Source organism: Schistocerca gregaria, chromosome 4 (assembly GCF_023897955.1).
Source record: "Schistocerca gregaria isolate iqSchGreg1 chromosome 4, iqSchGreg1.2, whole genome shotgun sequence".
Lineage (NCBI taxonomy): Eukaryota > Metazoa > Arthropoda > Insecta > Orthoptera > Acrididae > Schistocerca > Schistocerca gregaria.
This window is the reverse complement of record NC_064923.1, coordinates 44,293,081-44,313,521: the sequence shown is the minus strand read 5'-3', so window position 1 is coordinate 44,313,521 and position 20,441 is coordinate 44,293,081.

Sequence of the window (20,441 nt, the reverse complement as noted above, 5' to 3'; positions counted from 1 at the left end):
AGAAGCAAGGATTTTGGCGTTAAAAAACATTTTTAAATAATGATGCTACTGCAGTTGTTAATGAATGGAGGAGCCACGTTAGACCAAAACCACCGACTAGACAAACAGTGTACGACACACGAGATGGGTGTGAAGAACATGGATTTGTTATGGATACGCCAAGATCTGGCCTCCCAAAAGGATTCACAAGTGAGGAAAATTAACTACGGGTATGTTTAGCTAGCTGTGACCCAAGTACGCGAAAACCAACCAGAGGATTAGCAACTGAGCTGGATTTATCACGAATATCGGTGCAAAGAGTGTTACACAAACAGAAGTTTCAAGTTTACATTTCACGTTTAGGACTTGGATTACGTGAGGATGTTCCATATCCACGTTTTCAGTTTTGTGAATTGATTCTTGACCAACAGAAACGTGATCCTAACCTATTCAGTAAAATTGTGTGGCCTGACTAGGCCAATTTTAAGCGGACACTTTAACAGACATAAATGCACTTATTGGTATACTTACAATCAAAAACTTTTGTTACAACACCCATTAAATCAGCCTGGTATGACTGATTGGCGGGCAATATTATCATTTGGTATACTTGAACCATATTTTTTTGAAGGGAGAGTGACAGGAGATAACTATTTGGATATGGTTCACAACTACAGGCGACCAGGACTTATGACGTGTGCTAAAAACTTCCAGGAAATTTACTGTCAACAAGATGGCGCTCCGCCACATTATGCCACTGCCGTCCGCGATTATTTAAACGTAACTTCCCAAAGAAAAGTGATTGGTCAAGGGGCATATGTTGACATGCCTCCACGTTCAGCACACATCACGCCCATAGTATTTTTCCTGTGGGGTGTTGTCAAGGACCTGTTTATTCTCAAAAGCCTCAGACAGTTGCAGAACTGAAAGACTACATACACGACTCTTTTCACGATTTGGTCGGTTATATCACACTATGCCAACAGTGTGTAACAGTGTTCCGAAAAGACTTCAAGAATGTATTAATGAAGACGGAAAAGAGTTTGAACACAAAAATTGTAAGTATTGTTCGTATTTGTAATGAAACATGAATTTAGTCTTTAGTTTAAATCAGAGTCCAGTGACTTTGGCACCATCCTGTTTGTGTGCTGCGTCAAATTGATGGTTGCGATTATGGGCTAACAGTGAGCTGTGTAACTTATCATTCATCTGTCATTTATTTCAGTAATTAATCATCATTTAGAGATTATACTTCGTCCTCCTGTTATGTTTTCTGTTAATGTCTCGAAACGTAATTTTAAAATATTCTCTGAGTAGATATTAAATTCATATCGACTTACTTCTGTCTTCTAAGAGTTTTGTCTCTGTAACCGTATCTATAAACAGAGCAATATTTACTCCTAACCGATGTGTCGTTGTACAGGTATATAACTTGATTCAGTCATTTACGGAGATCGGATATGTTGTGGGATTTCAACTTTGACTTGAGAATGGTTGTAAAGCCGAAATCATGATTGTATGAGAGGAGTAGTAGTTTACGGTTTAATAGAGGAAATTTCTTTCAGAACACTTGCGTATATAGCACAAATGCCGCTGGGTCCACGGTTGTACTTACCAAATCTTGTACTCGCTACCCTATGTGAACGAGTCGAGTCATCTTGTACCCCACGGACTCAGGTAACAAGTGAGCTGTGGCGGAGACTCACGAGTCGAGGAGCAGACGGCTCGTTCGGAGAGTACGTCACAGGACCCGATGGTGACTTTATAGAGAGTATACGGAGCTCATTTCTGACTTGTAATCCGTACACGGTAGACATATGTGGTAAAGTTCGACATCAATCACACTATGTTTCGCCAGATGTTTCATCAACTTGTCGTATGATATAGCGGAGTGAACATAACAGGGCGCGTTTAAGCTGGCAATCATACTGGTTGATCAATTTAAGATCACGCACATGGCGGATGCGTTTTGAGTCCCACTACCGTTCTTCTATGTTTCCTTCTGCACTATTTGAGCCAGTTACTACAAGGATTTCGCCGAACGAATTTGCCGCGTATCTAAAGGTGACACTGATGTCGAAAACTTGGACGGTGAAGGTCCTGGCTTCCGTTATAAGCTTACACATAGATCAAGATTATGTATGCCTCTCTCTAGTTTTGAATTTGCTCGTGTATGCGAGCGGCGTTCAGAAAGTAATCAAAACTCTTTTTTCTCGGCCAGTTTCTATTGGGAAAACTTGTAATTTTTTTGTGGGGCCGTGCAATATTCCCACTTCAGCCCCTAAAGTTTCATAAAGTTCCGATAGGTGGCGGTGCTACACGTAGCCTTCAAAATAGCCTCTGTTACACAGCTGCATTCCTAGCAGAAAGCGGCAGTTGAGATTCTTTTGACGGAAAACCAGATCATCGCAGATATTCACAGACGCTTGTGGAACGCCTGCGGAGGCTTGGCAGTGAACAATAGCAATACATGAGTCGTTGGGCGAGGGGTCTGTCAAAACTACAACAGCGTCGCGCAAACCTGTACGACTGCCCGAGCTGTGACTCCTGCAAAGTTGGAAGGTGCGAAAATTCTCATTCTACGTGATCATCTGAGCAAATGAACCTCTCCTTCTCCATGACAACTCAAGGACTCACACAAGGCTACCTAACCGAGAGAAGCTCACAAAACTTAATTGGCATCTTCTTTCTCATCCACCGCATGGCCTGGATCTCGCACCTTCCATCTGTTTAGTCCAATGAATGACGCACTCCTCGGGAAGCAGTATGTGAATGATGGGGAGTTTATTTACGCGGAAAGACTTTGGTTCCGACATCGACCAGTAGAATCATACCATGTGGGCGTATAGGCCCCATCAGTAAGATGGTGTAAGGACGTCGCACTGAGCTGAGACTATGGCGAACAACCGGGTTTTGTATGCAAAATATCGAGGAATAATGTGGTTCACTGAAATCCTGAATAAAACCAACCTGCTTTCACAAACAATGTGTTGGATTACTTATTGAACGACCGTCGTATTTTGATCAAAGACTGCCACGTTGATGCAGTCAGTTGAGGGATAGTGGCAGGCCTCGCAGAAGATTCAGTCATTCCTATCAAACGCTAGACCTGTTGGCAAAGAGTTTTCTGTATAAGTGGTATCAACAGTCTTTGGTGTCTGCGGCTTTGAACTGGTAGAAGTCTCTTTCTCCTTCGAATTCTAACGGCATACCCATTGTCCTCAACGAATCAGTTTAGTTTATGGAGGAGTCGATGAGTTGTGCTCACTGCTCGACCAAGTATGAATTTATGAGCCAACAAATTCCTCCTGAATTGTAGGAGCGTATTTCACGCCTCTGCCAAAAGCGCATTCGAAGGAGAAGACTTCATTGCTCCCAGATACAATCGTTGAGCTCGCAATAGTTGCGTAGCGACCTTCGTTAGTACAAATGACGAAGAATTACCATATAAAGTGCACCCATAATCCAAAGTAGAACGAATCATGCCACAGTAAACGTTGAGTAGGACAGCAACAACGGCTCCTCACAATACGGGATGATTTAAGGGTATTGTCGCGCCCCACTGAGCCTGCAGTCGACGTAAACACCAAGCAATTTAATTAAGCTCTTGATGAGGATGGTAAAAGGTCCCAATCGTAACTCGAGTGTTATTGCTTCCGTATAAAGACAACCGCTGAAGGTTTGATGTCTGGAAGACATAATCCTGTTATGCAAGTCCAGGACAAGAGCACACCCGCCGCTCGATCCAATCACGTGAATGTCATCCTAAAGCTTAGGGAAAACTTATCTGTGGCGGTATGTCGGCGAACATTATGGTTTTCACTGAACGACAGATATCTGCATCTAGTTGTTACGAATAGGACCAAAAAATGGCGTCTTGTGGCAGACCTCTATAGACTAGGCGTGGTCCAGGCAAAGTATTTTCCTGTTGTCTAGCGTATATTCCACGTTTCCGTTAGATGGAGAAAAGGTTGCTGGCAATGAGATCTGAACGTCTTTTGACTGAAGATTCTGTGTTAGGATGCTCAGGCCCACGTTGTCATAAGCACCGAATTCATCGAAAATCATTGCCGTCATATAGCTATTAAAAACGTAAGTGCATTCTATATTCGCTGTCCGTAGTGCCTCTTCCTTATCCAAAATCGCATTGGGGGAGTGCAGAAGGGAGATACTCTCAAATCACTATTCCAATTGGCATTTCTATATTCAGCAATTTTTGAGAATATTGTTCGTGGAGAACACGTCTTTCCAAAAGTTACAGTATCCTCTCTATTCTCCTCCACCGTCGACCATCATCGTATGAGGGTCTACGGATGGTCAAAAACTGACCGATACCGGTTACCATCAAAGTAAGTACTTTGCGGTCGAGACTATTTGTGTTCATTTTTAAATTCCTAGATTTTTTCTGATATTATGAGCACGCAAGAAGAAAGAACGATGGGACACTATTGACTTACTGAATGCGGGTCTCTGCCAAATTTGACTATGAGAACAAATACACTGCGCTAATCATCCAAGATTTTACCTTTTCATTTGAGTCATCTGACTGATCTGATGCAGCCCTCCATGAATTCTTCTACTGTGCCAATCTTTTCATCTCACTGTAGTACTTGCAACCTACGTACTCAATCATTTGCTCGATATATTGCAGTCTCTTTCTTCTTCTACTGTTTTTAATCTCTACAGCTGCTTCTGTTACCACGGAACTTATTTCCTGATGTCTTCTTCTCCTCAGTGACGTCCATATATTCTCTTCCACGCCGATTCTCCGGACAACCTACTCATTCTTTACCTTATCCACCTAATTCTGAACATTCTTCTGTAGCACCAAATCTCAATTGCTTCAAGTCTCTTCTGTTCCGGTTTTTCCCACCGTCCATGTCTCACAACCAAACAGTGCTGTACTCCAAAAGCACGTTCTAAGAAATTTCTCCCTCAAATTAAGGCATGTGTTTCATTGCAGTAGACTTCTCTTGGACAGGAGTGCAGTTTTTGGCATTACTAGACTGTTTTACATCCTCCTTTCTCTGTCCATCTTGCCTTATTTTACTGCCTATGCAGCAGAATTCCTTAATAGCAGAATTCCTTAGCTCCGTGTGTTTCGTCTTTCCCAAATTTAATGTTAAGTTTCTCTCTGTTCTTTTTTCTGTTACTTTTCCGTTTCTTCCACTTACACTCAGTCCATATCCTGTACTCATCAGACTGTTCATCCTCTTCAACTCATGTATTTCATCTTCACTTTCGCAGAGGAAATCATTGCCGTCAGTGAATTTCATCAATGATGACGTTCCACCTTGAATTTTAATCCTGATCATGACCTTTTATTTTCCGTCATTGCATCTTCGATGTATAGATTAAACATTCGGGCGAAAGACTACATCCCTGTCTTGCATCATTTTTAATCTGAGCACTTCGTTCTTGGTTATCCAGTCTTACTGTTCCCTCTTGGTTCTTGTACAAACTGCATGTTATCAGTCCTTCCCTGGAGCTTACCCCTATTTTTCTCAGAATATCGAACGTGTTGCACCACGTTACACTGTCGAACGCTTTCTCCAGGTTGGTGACTCCAACGAAGGTGACCTGAGTTTTCTTCGGTCTTGCTTCCATTATCAGCCGTAACGTCAGATCTGCCTCTCTGGTGCCTTTACCTTTCCTAAAGCCAACGTGATGTAACTCTTCCTCAATTTTGTTTCCCATGCTTCTGTATATTATTGTTGTCAGCAACTGAGAAGCATGAGCTGTTAAGCTAATTGTGCGCTAGTTCTCGCACATGTCGGCTCTTGCTATCTCCAGAATTGTGTGGTTGATGTTTTCCTGAATGTCTGGTGCTATATCGGCAGTTTCATACGATCTACACACCAACGTAAATAGTTGTTTTCTCGCCACTTTCCAAATAATTTTAGAAATTCTGATAGAATGTTATCTACCCTACCTCCCTTATTTGATCTTTAGTCTTCAAAAGCCCTTTTCATACGTGCACATTACAAAAATGAACGCATGCACATTACAAAAAAAAGTGAACTTTCAAAATTTGGGTATTGAAAAGGAAACCGAGAAAACCTGTAGCAGTGATATCAGTGTTCTTTCGGAATTTTACAGTATACAGTACACAATCTGTTGCCAAAACCTTTCCTAACATGCAAAAGAACTTCGTCTTGAGTACTGATATTCTCTTGTATACAGACGTGGGCGTGATGTGTCAAATCGTACAGATGCTGTCTGAGAGTGAAGTCCACGTGCCCTATTTGACTGCCACTAATGCTATTGTGAGATATAAATGACAGGGAACACTAAAAATAATTTTGTCGAGATGCTCTATAATTACGAGATGTTCTATAATTATTTCCTTCCCTTGGTACAACACGACACTTGTTCCCACTCGGGTGTGGCGACAACTTGAACACCCTGATACTACACAGTGTATGTGAATACACTGTGATTGAGTCTATTGTTTCCCCTAGTGCTAAAGTTAGTATGTCGTGCTTTCGAGGCGTAATTTTGAAAAGAGTGTAGAAATCCGTGGTTAGGAATAAAACCAACTGAGACGGATACAATAGATACAACATCTGTCATCGTTAAATAAGCAGACACTGAAAATAAGATCCTGTGAGCTGACTGTCCTAAACACTCTTCTCTGTCTTAAGCACTCGTTGATAGCAAAGTGTTTAGGTAAATACTGTATGGAAAGACCGATAACCGCTTCTTCTTCCTCGGAGTTGTCTCGCAACTTAGCGCAGTCCCGTTTTTTGCATTTCGGACTCCACTTGGCGCAATCTGGTTCTCGGTCTACTTTGAGGTAATCTAGTCAACTGTCTCGCTCTCCCAATAGGTCGATTAGCGCTGATATTCAACTAAAACCTTTGTTTTGTTATTGTTTCTTGATTGTTTCGAAATACGTTTCGATAAAACCATGGACAGTTTTCCCTTTTCCTCTCAGCAGTGTCTAACGCTTCGTACCACCTGGGAATTTCACCATTGGTCAAATGATCATGAATTATCAAGCCAGATGTCCATCCATAACAAGAAATCGTTACTCTGCTTCTTTTGTTGTCGGCCAACATTCTACGCTGTTCAAAGTAATTGAGTCTGGCGAGTGGTGTGTTTTCGACCTGAGTTGGTCCAGAATCCTCTTACCACAATGACACAAGCCATTCTTCGCTATTTAAGCCAGATATTTTAACGTGACTTGTCATTTAGAAGAAGAGTGTGACAAAGTACTTTGGAAGATTTATGCCGTCGATACTGAGCTGCACATGTTCACAGGCACACAGTCGTCTTCATGTTGAGGTAGTTCTTCAAAGAGGGGACGTGCCGGCTAAAAGTCGTAACTGTCGTCAGCAGACAGAGAAATATCACTGGTATACAACAATGTTCAAAGTGCTAACTGAATGTTAAGAAAGAAAGTCATTCTTTGTAATGAACTCTCAAATCAGTGATGTTCTGCTGGATACTGAAGTTCTAGATTGGAGGTCCAGTTATCCCGTGGGAACACTTGGTTAGCCCCACACTAATAGTCAAATTATGTAGCAATTCTCATATTCTATCAGTCGTTTTAATCACTAGGGAAACGAGTGTTCCATTCTGTCCACTGCAAGTGTCATGTTGATGGACCCAGGACAAATGCACAACCATCCTCATGGTCTAAGGCGGTGGGTACCCGTGTCTGCTGAAAGGTCCTGATAAAACTGTTAGGCTTGGCACTCGTAACGTCGTGTTTGCTTGTGAACGTTGTGACGTAATATTCAGCAGATCAGCGATATCAGACAGATACTAACCTAATTCTGTTCTGAGCGTTCGTCCTCCCATCTGTTGTATCTTATGGAACGCATTTTTGCGTCCTTGTTGTGCTGTCGGTTAGGTGTCATTCCATAAATAATGGAAGCTCTTATTGGTAGTTCAAACTTCTTGTTTCCTCCAAATTTATAGGCAGTTTGTGCCCGCATGATTTCAACTGGGCGCGTGGAAGAAGCAGGGTAAGTGGTTTCATCAGTCAAGAGTCATCAGTGAAAATGAACTGCCGTTAGATTTAGGCTTTAATGTCCTCAAAATGCTGAATAACAGCCGTTGTGTGGATGGCGAACATACGAAATGTTTGCGTTTATTCTAGAGTCCTGTGATTCATCAAGTCTCGAAAAAGAGTGTTTGTGTTCAATGATTTTGTAGCTTCCCTGTAGAAGGCTGACATGCCTAGTTGGGAGAATGCAGGTCGCACACAACAAGGCAGACGTTTAAGGAGGTATTAAATTTGTAAATTCTTTTCAATTTTCCACTAAGCCTTTTTTTTCTCTCCTCCTCTCCTTCAAGATCCAGTTACTAGATCTACAATCTAAGATAAAAAATGTCTTGGAAGTAGCGTCGATTGAAAGGCAAGTTAAGTTTTATTGTGAATCACATTTAATCATAGCTTAGTTACTGAAGGAACTTTAACGCTTCAGTCAGAATTAACTTAAAACACCTTGAATCCTAAGCATAGCATTTTCGAAATCGTTCTTACATACATAAGTTTATGGTACCAAATATCTTACTACCGTTCCGCCTTCTTCTTTCGACTTCTAGAAGAAGAACATGTCATGGTAGAGCCTCGTATGTGGTCTATTGCTAATATATTGAATTCTCCCTACGAATCGAAATGTTCCGTTTGTCCCACGGTACATCCTTTTTTTTTGGTTCTTCTGTTTATGACATGAGTTTAATAGGCACACCTGAATCTAATGCCATACTACTAAAACATTTGTTATGTGGCGACTTTTTCCAAAAACAGTTTAATAATACCATACATATGCTTATCCGACTAGTATATCAGCTCAGATAACTAGCACTTCCTTGAAAACCGCTAGCAATAATAACAATTGCACATGATTGATACCTGAATTAAATTTATTTCTTCTCTCTTTCGTATACTGAAGGATTCTTGTGATTACGACAGCTCTGGGGCTTTTAACTGATTAGCGAAAGGAGAACGTTACTTAGTCGAACCACCGGGGTCATAAAGATGGTTTTTCTGAACGCAGGGAAGAGCCCTCTGCTGACTGACTCCAGCAGAAGTCATGATTGAGGGTGGTTAGCTTGTGTGTGAAATGAATAGAATCAGAAATATGAAGGGTAGGAGGGACGACGGCAATACAAGTGTGGGAACATCTGTTCAGCCAAGTGGAGGATGACTGGAATGTTTGTTCATAATCCAGTAAGAAGATATGTGTTCGGCTCACAGCATTTACTTTGGTAATAGGGGAGGTTTTCCATGAATATATACCTGTTAAATATTGAGGAAGACGTTTTGCCTTCTTCCTCACACCAAGAGAGAAAATATTCTTCATCAGTTAACCAAGGCAAGATCCGTAAGGGTGGAGAATTTTTCAGCATGTTTATTAAATTGTCATTGAATGGAACTAACAAGATATGGTGCAGTTGGCTGGTGAGATTCCAAAGCTGGCAGAGCCAACTAAGTTTTACAAGGAAAGTAACAGCTAACTTCTCCTTAGAGTCCAGAGAATCACTACTATTTAGAGTGCCTTGGAACACAATTCTCCATAGGTTATCAAAGAGAGGTGTAGAGCGAGATTTCTCCACCTTCGAACAGAACTCAGGTGCCAGGACTGAAAATGGAATTCTCAGCCAATATATATAAAATTTAATAATGTACTTAATTGTTATTATAATGAGTAATATGTACGAAAAGCTGAACGTGAGTGGAGAATGCTGTGTCAAGGAGCAATCATTTAGAAGTGTGACCTGAATCAGTGAGCAAGGCCAGAGCACTACAAGCTAAAACAGTGGATGGGTCGAGAGAACTGCTTGCTGAATCAATGAAAGAGACAAGAGCGCAAATAATGGGGTGGCTCTGGATTTGGGAGCTGTAGGGGTGCAGTGAGTGATGAGCAGTTGGCAAGAGTTGACTGGCTGGCCAGCGGTAAGTGGTGAGCAGCGTGTGACTGGTGAGCAGATGATGAAATTTGAATGGTGAGTGTGAGTAGCTGGGGAGAGGGGAGCAGCTGATTTGACAGTGAGCAGAGGCTGGTGAGTTGTGACTGGCTGATGGATGGTAAGTATGGAGCAGCTGGTGATTGGTACATGGCCAAGGGGGGTGTGCAGCGAGTGGCCAGGGAGCAGTGAGTAGCTCATGGGGGATGAGCAGTGAGCAGCTGGAGAGCAGTCCATGGCTTGTGTGAGCTAGTTCACCTAGCGCGTGCGTGTGCAGAAACTGGAAAAGCAGTCACAGCAAGTCAGTCAAGTCTAGCTCAATCGTTTTCTGGTGAGCTGTAGAGTGTTCCTTGAGACATGTTTTTGAAATCCTTAGCGGAAATGAAAGACGATAAAGTGTTTTATGCGTTAATGCAACGTTCTAAGGAAGTGGTCTTTGTTCATTTTCTAGTTGACGAAAGCTGTTGATAATACTAATGTATGTAAATGCAGCATTATTTTCTGAAACTTCTTACGATAATGGTCAATGCCATAATGACTGGTTCAGCATACTGCCTGAGATCCTGTTGAGGCAGCTTGTCCTAGAATATTCATTCTTCTCATTGACATAAATGAAGAGGCATTTTCTATCCGAACCGTTTCTGGTGCTTTCTGCTGAGTCGCCAGTCGCTCACGCCATTTTTGAAACAGTCCAGGTCATGTCGTCTGTCTATACTTGGAGGACACGCCCTACAAAATCCAGTCATGTTGTGTTGTATGGACTCGTGATTTCTGTAGATGAATAAAGGAGCCCCCACAGAAATACCAAGCCAGTGTTGTATTCAGGCTACATGCGTAGAAGACACACATGTGAGCTTCGACTGGGGTGTTAGGTTGAGGCTGGATTTCTCATTACAGTTTCACGGATTCGTACATTATACACAGACTTGCAGTATCTCACAATTTCCATCCTTTTGTGTTGCTACAGCCAGCCAAAAGTCTGGATTGTTTGCCTTCATCCAACCTTTACCGAAATTATCCTACTGTTTATCTCCAAACAAAGAGAATGGAGGTGCCGTTTCGACTCTCTGGCCATTTTCCAAGCCACTGCGCAGTCAGGTGTCGTCCACCGTCGCAGAGCTGACGATCACCGCATTTTCATTCATGTTAAAATCTCTACTCGTTTCCAGTTTGCTGAAGGAAAAAGAGTCGCTCTCATTTGCACACATCTGGGGTTTATAGTCCGCTGTATACAGAAAATTTATTGCTTCTGCGGTAAACGTCACACCGATGATGGTACAACACCGTACAAATTAATGATATTCGAAAGCAAAATCTCTGTTGACAACTTAACGTTACTCCCGAAACGCAGTGTTACTGGAGCAGATCCATTAGCGCTTGTTATTATCAACCGTTACACGCTCTGCAAGGATACATTTTACGGATCGGACCTGCACATTACCGTCAGAGCAATAGGTCTGTTTCGACCGCCCGGTCGCGCACTCTGCTGCAGGGTGATTTGTCTCTGTAGTAACGCAGTGCTCCCCCACCGCCAACCCATTTTATTTCGCGGTATTGCTTATCCATGTAATCCGGTCTAAAACCTGCGGTGTCCCCCAGTAATCGCCGCAGGCTCTGCACGAGGCCCGGCTTCTTTGTGAGCGGCCATTGAAACAGGCGGTCCGCCCGGTCTGCTCACCCCCAACGCGAGCGCCAACCCTCATTCATTCGGCGGCGCTGTGTGAGCGGCCATTATATCGGTCGCAGTGATAAAACGCGGGGCCAGCATTAACGCCCCCACTGGTTAATCGGCCGCCACTTTTCATTACCAGGACACAGGTTGTGCGCCGGCGCAGAAGACAATTAAAAATCGCTGGGAGGAGTGAAGGAGGGGTGAGAGGTGGGAGGCGGCCGGTTGCAGCGAGGAAGTGGAGCTGGGAAAGCGGGGGGGAAAGGAGGGTGGCAGCACTGTCCCATGCGGGCCCTAATTCCCCGACAAAATTGCGAAATCCTGGCGGGAAGTAAATAGTCTCCCTCCCGGTTCTTTCGTGCGTGATACACCTGAGAGAGCGGGAAATGCGAGTGGATCTACGAACCGTTAAGCTGCAGACATGGACACTGAAAAAAAAGAAAAAGAAATGGCCAAGTGCAACCTGGACCCGCCCACTGAAAATTCACTACACACTTAATTATGAACATACACTGATCAGCCAGAACATTTTGACCACCGACCGATTATCGATATAAATCCGTCCAGGTGATATCAGCGTCACATGCCTAGGAATATCTGCTAGTTAGAGACACACACGGTGTATGTACTGTAAGTGAGAGTGGCGTCGGTGAGTAGAATGGGGAAGGCGCGCGATCTATCTGAGTTTGACCAAGGGCAGATCGTGAAGACCTGGAGGCTCGGTAAAAGCACTTGGGGAACTGCATGTCTTATCGGGTGTTCGAGGAGTGCTGTGGTGAGTGTCTTCAACACGTAGGGAAACCGAGCTGAAACCATGTCCAGACGTTGTGTTGTAGTTGATCGGTCACTCCTCATTACAGACGTCGGACGTCGTAGGCTGGACACGACGGGAGGCTAACTGTGGCGGAACTAACATCAGACTTCTATTTCAGGTAGAGTAAAAGTTTGTCTGAACACACAGTACACCGAACGCTTCTAAAGATGGACCACCGCTGCCTACGACCCATGCATGTGCCAATGACACCACGACATCGGCAACTACTACTGAAATGGGCAATGACCATCGGCTCTGGACAATGGCGCATCGTAAGAGCATTGCATGATCTGATGAATCCCGATACCTTCTTCATGGACCCAGTGGGAGTGCTCGAATCCGTCCTCTTCCACGGGAACAGCGGTCGACACCTTACTGGGGGATGGAGACAAGCCAGCAGCGGCCCCATTCTTTTCCGGGGAATCCACTGGTCCAAATGGAGTTCGTTAAAGACACCCTAACGGTCAAATAGTATCGTGCACTGGTTGTAGACCACGTATACCTTTGCGCGACAATCATGTTTCCCTACGGCAGTGGCATTTTTAACAACATAATGGACCATGTCACAGGGCCAGGAGTGTGATCGTGTGGTTCGAGGAACACATCCAACTGATGTGCTGATCCCTCCAACACGCCACATCTGAACCCAATGGAACACATCTGCGGCGTCAGAGCTCATCGACCGCCTTCCCGAAATTTACGGGAATTAAGTGAATTGTGTGTGCCAGTGTGGTGCCATCTCCCTCCAGCGATTCACGAAGACCTCTTTTCATCCATGCCACGAAGCGTCGCCGCTGTTATCCGTGCCCAGGCTGGACATAACATCAATTAGGTACGTGGTCCTAATATTTTGGCCGAGAATCCAGGGAATCGAGAATCTCTACGATTTTTGCTTGTTATCCATGCATATACTGACATCATGTTGGTCCTTGGAATTCCAAGACCCTATCAAAAACTGACAGTGATTAATCAGACTAGATCGGGCATACAGAAAAAAACCAAGCAGGGGTCTTCAGTTTATATACGTGTTTGCATAACATTTTTATTTACTTACTAAACATGACTACAGCTTACAGCTTATATTTGTATGCAGCAATGTTCGTCTTTTATGCTCATGAAGGTGATGAATGCAGTGTAGGTTAAATGGCAAAAGAGATTTTTATGTGATATGATTACAGTCTATTAGGTTTCAGATTTTTTGTTTTAATTAAACTGACAAACCTTGCTCCTTACAGAATTTCATAATTCTAGGTCAAAGGGAAGTACCCTATAGGTTTTGATTAGTGGAATTGCTAGTATGAAGCCGGCCGCGGTGGTCTTGCGGTTCTAGGCGCGCAGTCTGGAACCGTGCGACTGCTACGGTCGCAGGTTCGAGTCCTGCCTCGGGCATGGATGTGTGTGATGTCCTTATGTTAGTTAGGTTTAAGTAGTTCTAAGTTCTAGGGGACTGATGACCACAGCAGTTGAGTCCCATAGTGCTCAGAGCCATTTTTGCTAGTATGAAAATATGTGACATAAATGACCGAATCCTTTGATTGCATTGACTTACGAGGCGTAAATTTTGTACACTGTCAAAGTACTATAGATTTTAATGCGTGATATAACTTTACACATAATACGCCAACCTATTTCACAGAAAAAGGTTTCTTAAAAGACGAGCAAACAGAAAGACGGATAAAGAATTACAAAAAGTACATTTTCGATTGATATAATTACAGATTAACAATTTTCGAACTTTTTCGTTTACTTGTACTATTAATTCATGTTTCTTGCCAAATTTCATACTTGTTGATAACAGGAAGCAACCTGTAGGTTCTGATGAGTGAGATTTCGTGTGTCAAAATTTGTGAAATAAATGGCCATATCTATTGACTGAAGTGACTTAGTAGCTTAAAATATTTACCCCAGCAAAGAACTATAGACCTTAATGTGTGAGATAAATTTGAAACTGATACGTTCACCCATCACTGGGGAAAAGGGCTATTAACAGTCGGGCAGACAGGCAGACAGATAGGTGGTAATCGAAGCGATCCTATAAAGGTTGCTTCCTTACAAGTCGAGGCACAGATCCCTAAAAAGTACGCGGAATACAGCACCCCCTTTGCTGCATGTGAGAAATTCATGCTCATCGTGATTGATAACATGGATTAGACCTCTTGGCCTATTCTGTCTCACTGTGTTTCTGTGATATGTTTCACAATTCATAATTCCGTGAGCAATGATGTTTCGAAGCAACGTTTATGTTCTCTGATCCAGCAAAATTCTGTTCGCTCTGTTACTGAACGATATTCCTCTTTGGGAGACAATGTGTTAGGTTACGTGAGAATCACTTACAGGTGTAACAGTATATTTCCACTGTGTGACGCAGTTCTAGCTTCTGCAACGAAAACGAAACGAGTCAGTTATTATACATATGTGTTAGCGATTCCTTATTGGGAATATTGCAACGGAGATGTTTCCTCGGTAGGGGTAGCCTGACAAACCATTATTGTATGGAATAATTAGTCCTGAAGAACTAGCTCCTTTGTCAGTGAATAAAGTGGGATATGCACAGTTTTCATCACTGGCCAGAGTACAAGGCAAAGGTAAGTTGAAGGTTTCCCTGAGGAGTATTCGATTGTAAATTGAGGAAAATGTGCGGATTGTACCAAAAAGGAATAATTTTAAGAATTTTCACATGAAATAGAACAAGATGCTACCATTCTTTCCGCTACCGGAACATTGTAGTATTTATACTTAGCTTACATGCTTGTAATATCATCACAGAAAATTTTAGCTACATCAAGAAACGTATTCAGGGCTATTATAGACCAACAGTTTTTATGTATTCACTGACTGAATTACAATCTTAGCTTTTTTAAATCTAAGTTCAACTTTCTCTACCTGTTTCCTTCTCCTGGCGCAGACATCGTAGCAAACTACACGATATACGCCATTGCTCTGTACTGTTATTTCACTGTACATGAATTTACATAAAGACCGTAGAATTATGCCAAAAGCACAGTCGCTTATGAGAACTTACTGTATAATGCACCATATCTCTCAAGCTGTTAAAAGCAAAATAAAATTGCTTTTTTCGTGTAATGCATGTAAAGCTATTTCTTATCTGAAAGCACTTACTATTCCTGTCTTTTAAAAGTTTAAGAGCAAATCATATGTATGGCTCTCCGCGAATAAGTAATGGTGTGATAGATAGACATGTAAACAGGTAACATTGTCAATTACTTAGTCTCCACGAAGTCACTTCTCACTGTCGAGACATCCATTTTAGCAATCTCTGGTGAGACTAGAAATTTTTTGTCTGCGTAACTTGAAGAATATTTAAAGAATTGATTTCAGTAATATCATTTTAAATAATTATTTCAGAAACTAGGCGTTTCAAGTAATTATTATTTACCGTCAACTCAAATGTAAAATTTTGTCTCATTATTGTCATTCCATTACCAAAGGCCAATGATGTCGTGATGTCATTACTATTATTATTATATTTATTCCTTAATCTCTAATTCTATTTATCTCTAATTCTATTTATTCCTTAATCTCTAATTCTATAGCCTTTAATGGGCATGCTGTATTTAGGAAAAATGGATGTAAAATTTTTTACATAACCACACCTGCGTAATTTAGGTGACTTAATAATTCTGTTTCATAATATTTCTGTGTACATCCTTAAGGCATTGTCAGTACTTCTAGGATTATGCTGCAAAGAGGTGTTAGTGATTCTATTGTCTGCCATACGTTGAGCGTGGTCCCTGCAATTTATTATGTATTTCTTATAACATGTTTTATTAACTCCACTTTTAATTTTTCTCTGATGTCAATACTTGTTTTATGATACAGCTAGGTACATGTATCCATAACATACCGGACGAACCTAATTTTGTAAGATTTATTTGATATTTGACAGAACGACATACGTGCGAGAGCGTTACAGAGGTGATCAATCAACTTCACTGTCTGTCACTTCAAAAAAGGTACCGTGTGTATGGAGAGGAGTGCTGTCGAAATATCTAGAGCGTGCATTCGAAGAAGAGTCGGGAAACGTATTCCTGTCTCCCACTTAAGTCTCGAGAACTGATCACAATTACAAATCACAGCTCATACGGAAGTTTATCGGCAGTCATCCCTGCCAGGCATCATCCTCGAATGGTACAGGGGAGGGCAAAAATATTGGTTGTAGGAGAAGTACTTATATCAGAGTACAGTAAGTACGCTGTATCAGCGTACGGTACTCTTTTAAGTGATTCTGAGTGGACAGACACTTTGTCTACGCACCAACTTAGATATGAAGATAATATTCTTGAGTTATCGAAACATGCAGTCTAATAAAAACGTGCAACTGAGACTGAAGAATAAGTAAGCATCATTTCAAAACATTAATACAGTAGCTATATAATATCTTCTCGGTTTTGAACCCGCCTCAGTTCGCATAAAATTCCCGAGCTTCTGAAGGCCATCTCTACCATCGTCGTTAGCGGTAAAACGACTGACGGCCGGGCACGGTACAGTTTTCCGCTTATATAGGCACGATTGCGGACTCTGACACCAATCAGGGAGGACCGAAACGACGCGTGCGCTTAAAGCTCATTGGGCAGCTAATAGCAGCTGCCTAGGAGCGTCGTTTCGGCACCCTCTGACTGGTGTCAGAGACCGCAATCGTGGATGTAATCATCAAACCTTTCCAGCCCTGGCATTCAGTGTTTTACCTCTGATTACGATGGTGGAGATGGCCTTCCGAAGCTCGAGAACTGTACGCTTAAAAACTGAGAAGCCTTTATCCAGACACGCTGCAGTGAAAGACTCAGAGGATAGTACAGTTGCTGACTCGGCCGCGGCGAATATGTCGACCAAAGTGAGCTTTTAAGGAGTCTGCTCCTTCCTATCGGACGCTTATCGAGGGTAAAGTGAGAGCTGTCCAGCATCGGGACTGGATCGTCCTTCTTATTATCCAGCCCAACAGTCAACGTGTATGCAGGCGACTGGTCCGTTTGTTAAGGCGATAATGCATGATCACACATTGGACAGCATTCCAAGGAGGATACAAGCGTGTTACAATGTGCAGAATCTTGGAACAAACTGCGTTTATTTTGATGATTTTATTCTCTATTATTTCATTCAGTATATTTGCAGTAGGATGTTTCGGTAGGTTCTCGCTCAGTTTCCATTTTCTAGCTCAGTCACTCGTTTCACTCATCACTGCACTACAAAATTAAAACTTCCCTAGAACTTATCAAAATATTTTACTGTAATCCCGTTTTCGGGGCTGACTCGCTTAATTTCATTAAAATTACTTAGAAGAATTAATCAAATGATTCTATTTCCGTACCACGTTCACCAGTATTCAAAACAATTTTTTTTTCATACAAAAGATGTATGTAAGAAAATAATATTTTTTTTATAAAAGGCGAGAGTGAGAAAATAAAATTTAATATTTTTTGTAAATGGTGAATGTAAGGAAATAAATAAAATACGTTATGGTGAATATAAAGAGTATATTTTATTTTACCAGGGTGTGTAAGCATACACCCTGGAATTACATATTGAATACCCAGGGATCTGCTTTGAGGACCCTAGAATAATAAATTCACTATCAAAAAGTTCAAATTTTCTAATTGTGAATTCATTACAATGAAATTCATTACTTCCATTTTTAAGTTCGGCAATCCCTTATATTCCTTCTCAGCTTATAATTTGTTTAGCAGCTTTGATTGTTTGTGTATTGGATTCTGATAAATATGGAATTTTTGCTTGGACTTATCAAACTAAATTTAGAAAATCTAGATCTTAAAATACTATTAAAACCATCACACTCTCACTTTTTTATAAGAACTTTTCCATTTTTTATTTCTCCTTACAGACTATAAAGTCTGTTATCTTTATAATCATATTATTATTGTGAAAAGGTTCTGTAATTGGTTTACATTCTTGTAATTTTTGTTCTCCTTTTGTGTATATTCTGTCTGCAATACTTGTAAAGAGATTATTATTATATAAGTTTTCTGTAAGTAGCCATAAGCCAAACCTTTCACAACTTGGTTTTACTTTATTTACGGAAAGTTTGAACTTCAAATGCGAACATTTTTAGGTTAGGCTTTACCGTGACTGTTACTGACATTAAATGAAACCTCAAGTTTACTGTTACCAGTCACCGTTTTATTTTTTCCACGACGCGTTTCGAAGGTTTAAACCTCCATCATCGCGTGGATTTACATTATTTAGTATTACATATGTGTGTGTGTTGTGTTACGATTTTGGAGGAACTTGTGGCACTGCCTAGTGGAGAACCAAGACACTATTTCAGAATATGGTTTTGGATTACTTTTGACCAAAAATTAAACTGGTATCTAATGCTAAACTTTTATAAGTAAACTAGAGTACCTCCAATGGTCACAGGTTCCTTTTGCTGTCGTAACACATCACATGTATACTGCCACATTTGGAAACAAGTATGGCGTCTGGAATCAGCTGATTGTAGCATACACTTCATTTCCAGCTTCCATTTACACAGGAAAAAATTATTAGATTTGTTTCAAATTAGCTAGAATTTAAAAACATTAACAAAGTAGAAAAAAGTAAAAAGTAATCAAAACTGGGTAGTTGAAAGTAAAGTCCTTTTGTATCCTATGTGAAGTAAACAAGAAAGCATTGAGTTCTCATGACGACAAAAGATATGATTTGAAAAATAAAATAGATACATTTCCATATCTTCATTACAAATTATAAAAAATCTAATAAAAATTTTCTATGTAAATGGACACTCTAATCAAGATGAAAACAATGCAAGTGTCTCGGAAGAGATTAAAACATTCAGTGAGTTAGAGACAAATGTTTACAGAACGTGAATATTTATGTACTAGATATGGTGAAAAAAATTGTATTGGGCTTAATAATGAGTTTAAGATAATTTTATTGGATAGATAATCTAAATTAATTACTGGTTGGGGTTTTCAAATGGATGAAAATGAAATAGAAGTGAATGAAGGAACTTAAAAATAGAAATAACGAATTTCATGATATTAAATTCAGAATGTGAACATTTGGAATTTTTGGTAATGAATTTATGATTCCAGGGTCTTCGAAGCAGAATCCTGAAAATTTAATATAAAATTCCAGGTCTCTGCTCATACCCCTTTACTCCCCCCACCTCCCAAAACCCCAACCCTGGAAAAATATGATACTTTTTAAATTCACCATAATGCATTTTATTTATTTTCTTACATTCATCACTTATAACAAATATCAAATTTATTTCTAACATTCACCTTTTATAAAACAATATTAAATTTTATTTTCTTACATTTGCCTTTTTTTTAAAAAAATTCTAAAATTTTACTGTCTTACATTCGCCTTTTATAAAACGTTAAATTCTATTTTCTTATGTTCATCTTTTATTAAAAAAATATTAAATTGTAATTTCTTACTTTACCTCTCGTATGAAAAACATAATTATTTTAAAAGCTGTCGAATATGATATAAAAAATATTCATATTTTTTTTAATTTTTAAATAGTTTAAATTAAGTGAGTTAGGCATGAAAAAGTGGATTAGAGTAGGATGTTTTGGTAGGTTTTTAGAATGTTTTCACTTTCCAGTTAAGGAACGAGTGAAACGGGTCAGTGAACTAGAAATGAAAATTGAGCCCAAACCTACCAAAACATCCTGCTATTTCTGTTGGAATCATAAGGCCTTAACTCAAATTTTGTGCACACGTTGAATATAAGTAGTCATACCTTCGCAGATTTGCATGCGATGCCACACTGTTTTTGGTAGTGGATTTTGCGTTCTGGGTCTACTGCTCCTTCCCTTCGATGGCAGTACACATGGAGTGGGCAAAAATACGAAACCACACAAGCAGAACATACTACATCACTACTATGGTGTAAGAAAAACATCGGCAGTCAAATGCATGGTTCCCAACAGAGGTTCAGGTAATGATGATGGAGATGGATAGCGATCACACACCTTACTCTTAAAAGGCTCCATGAATTTGACATCTGGTGAGTGTAGTGGCCGGCAGTGATGGGACAACTCGTCTTTGTGCTCGCAGAGCCAGTCCTGA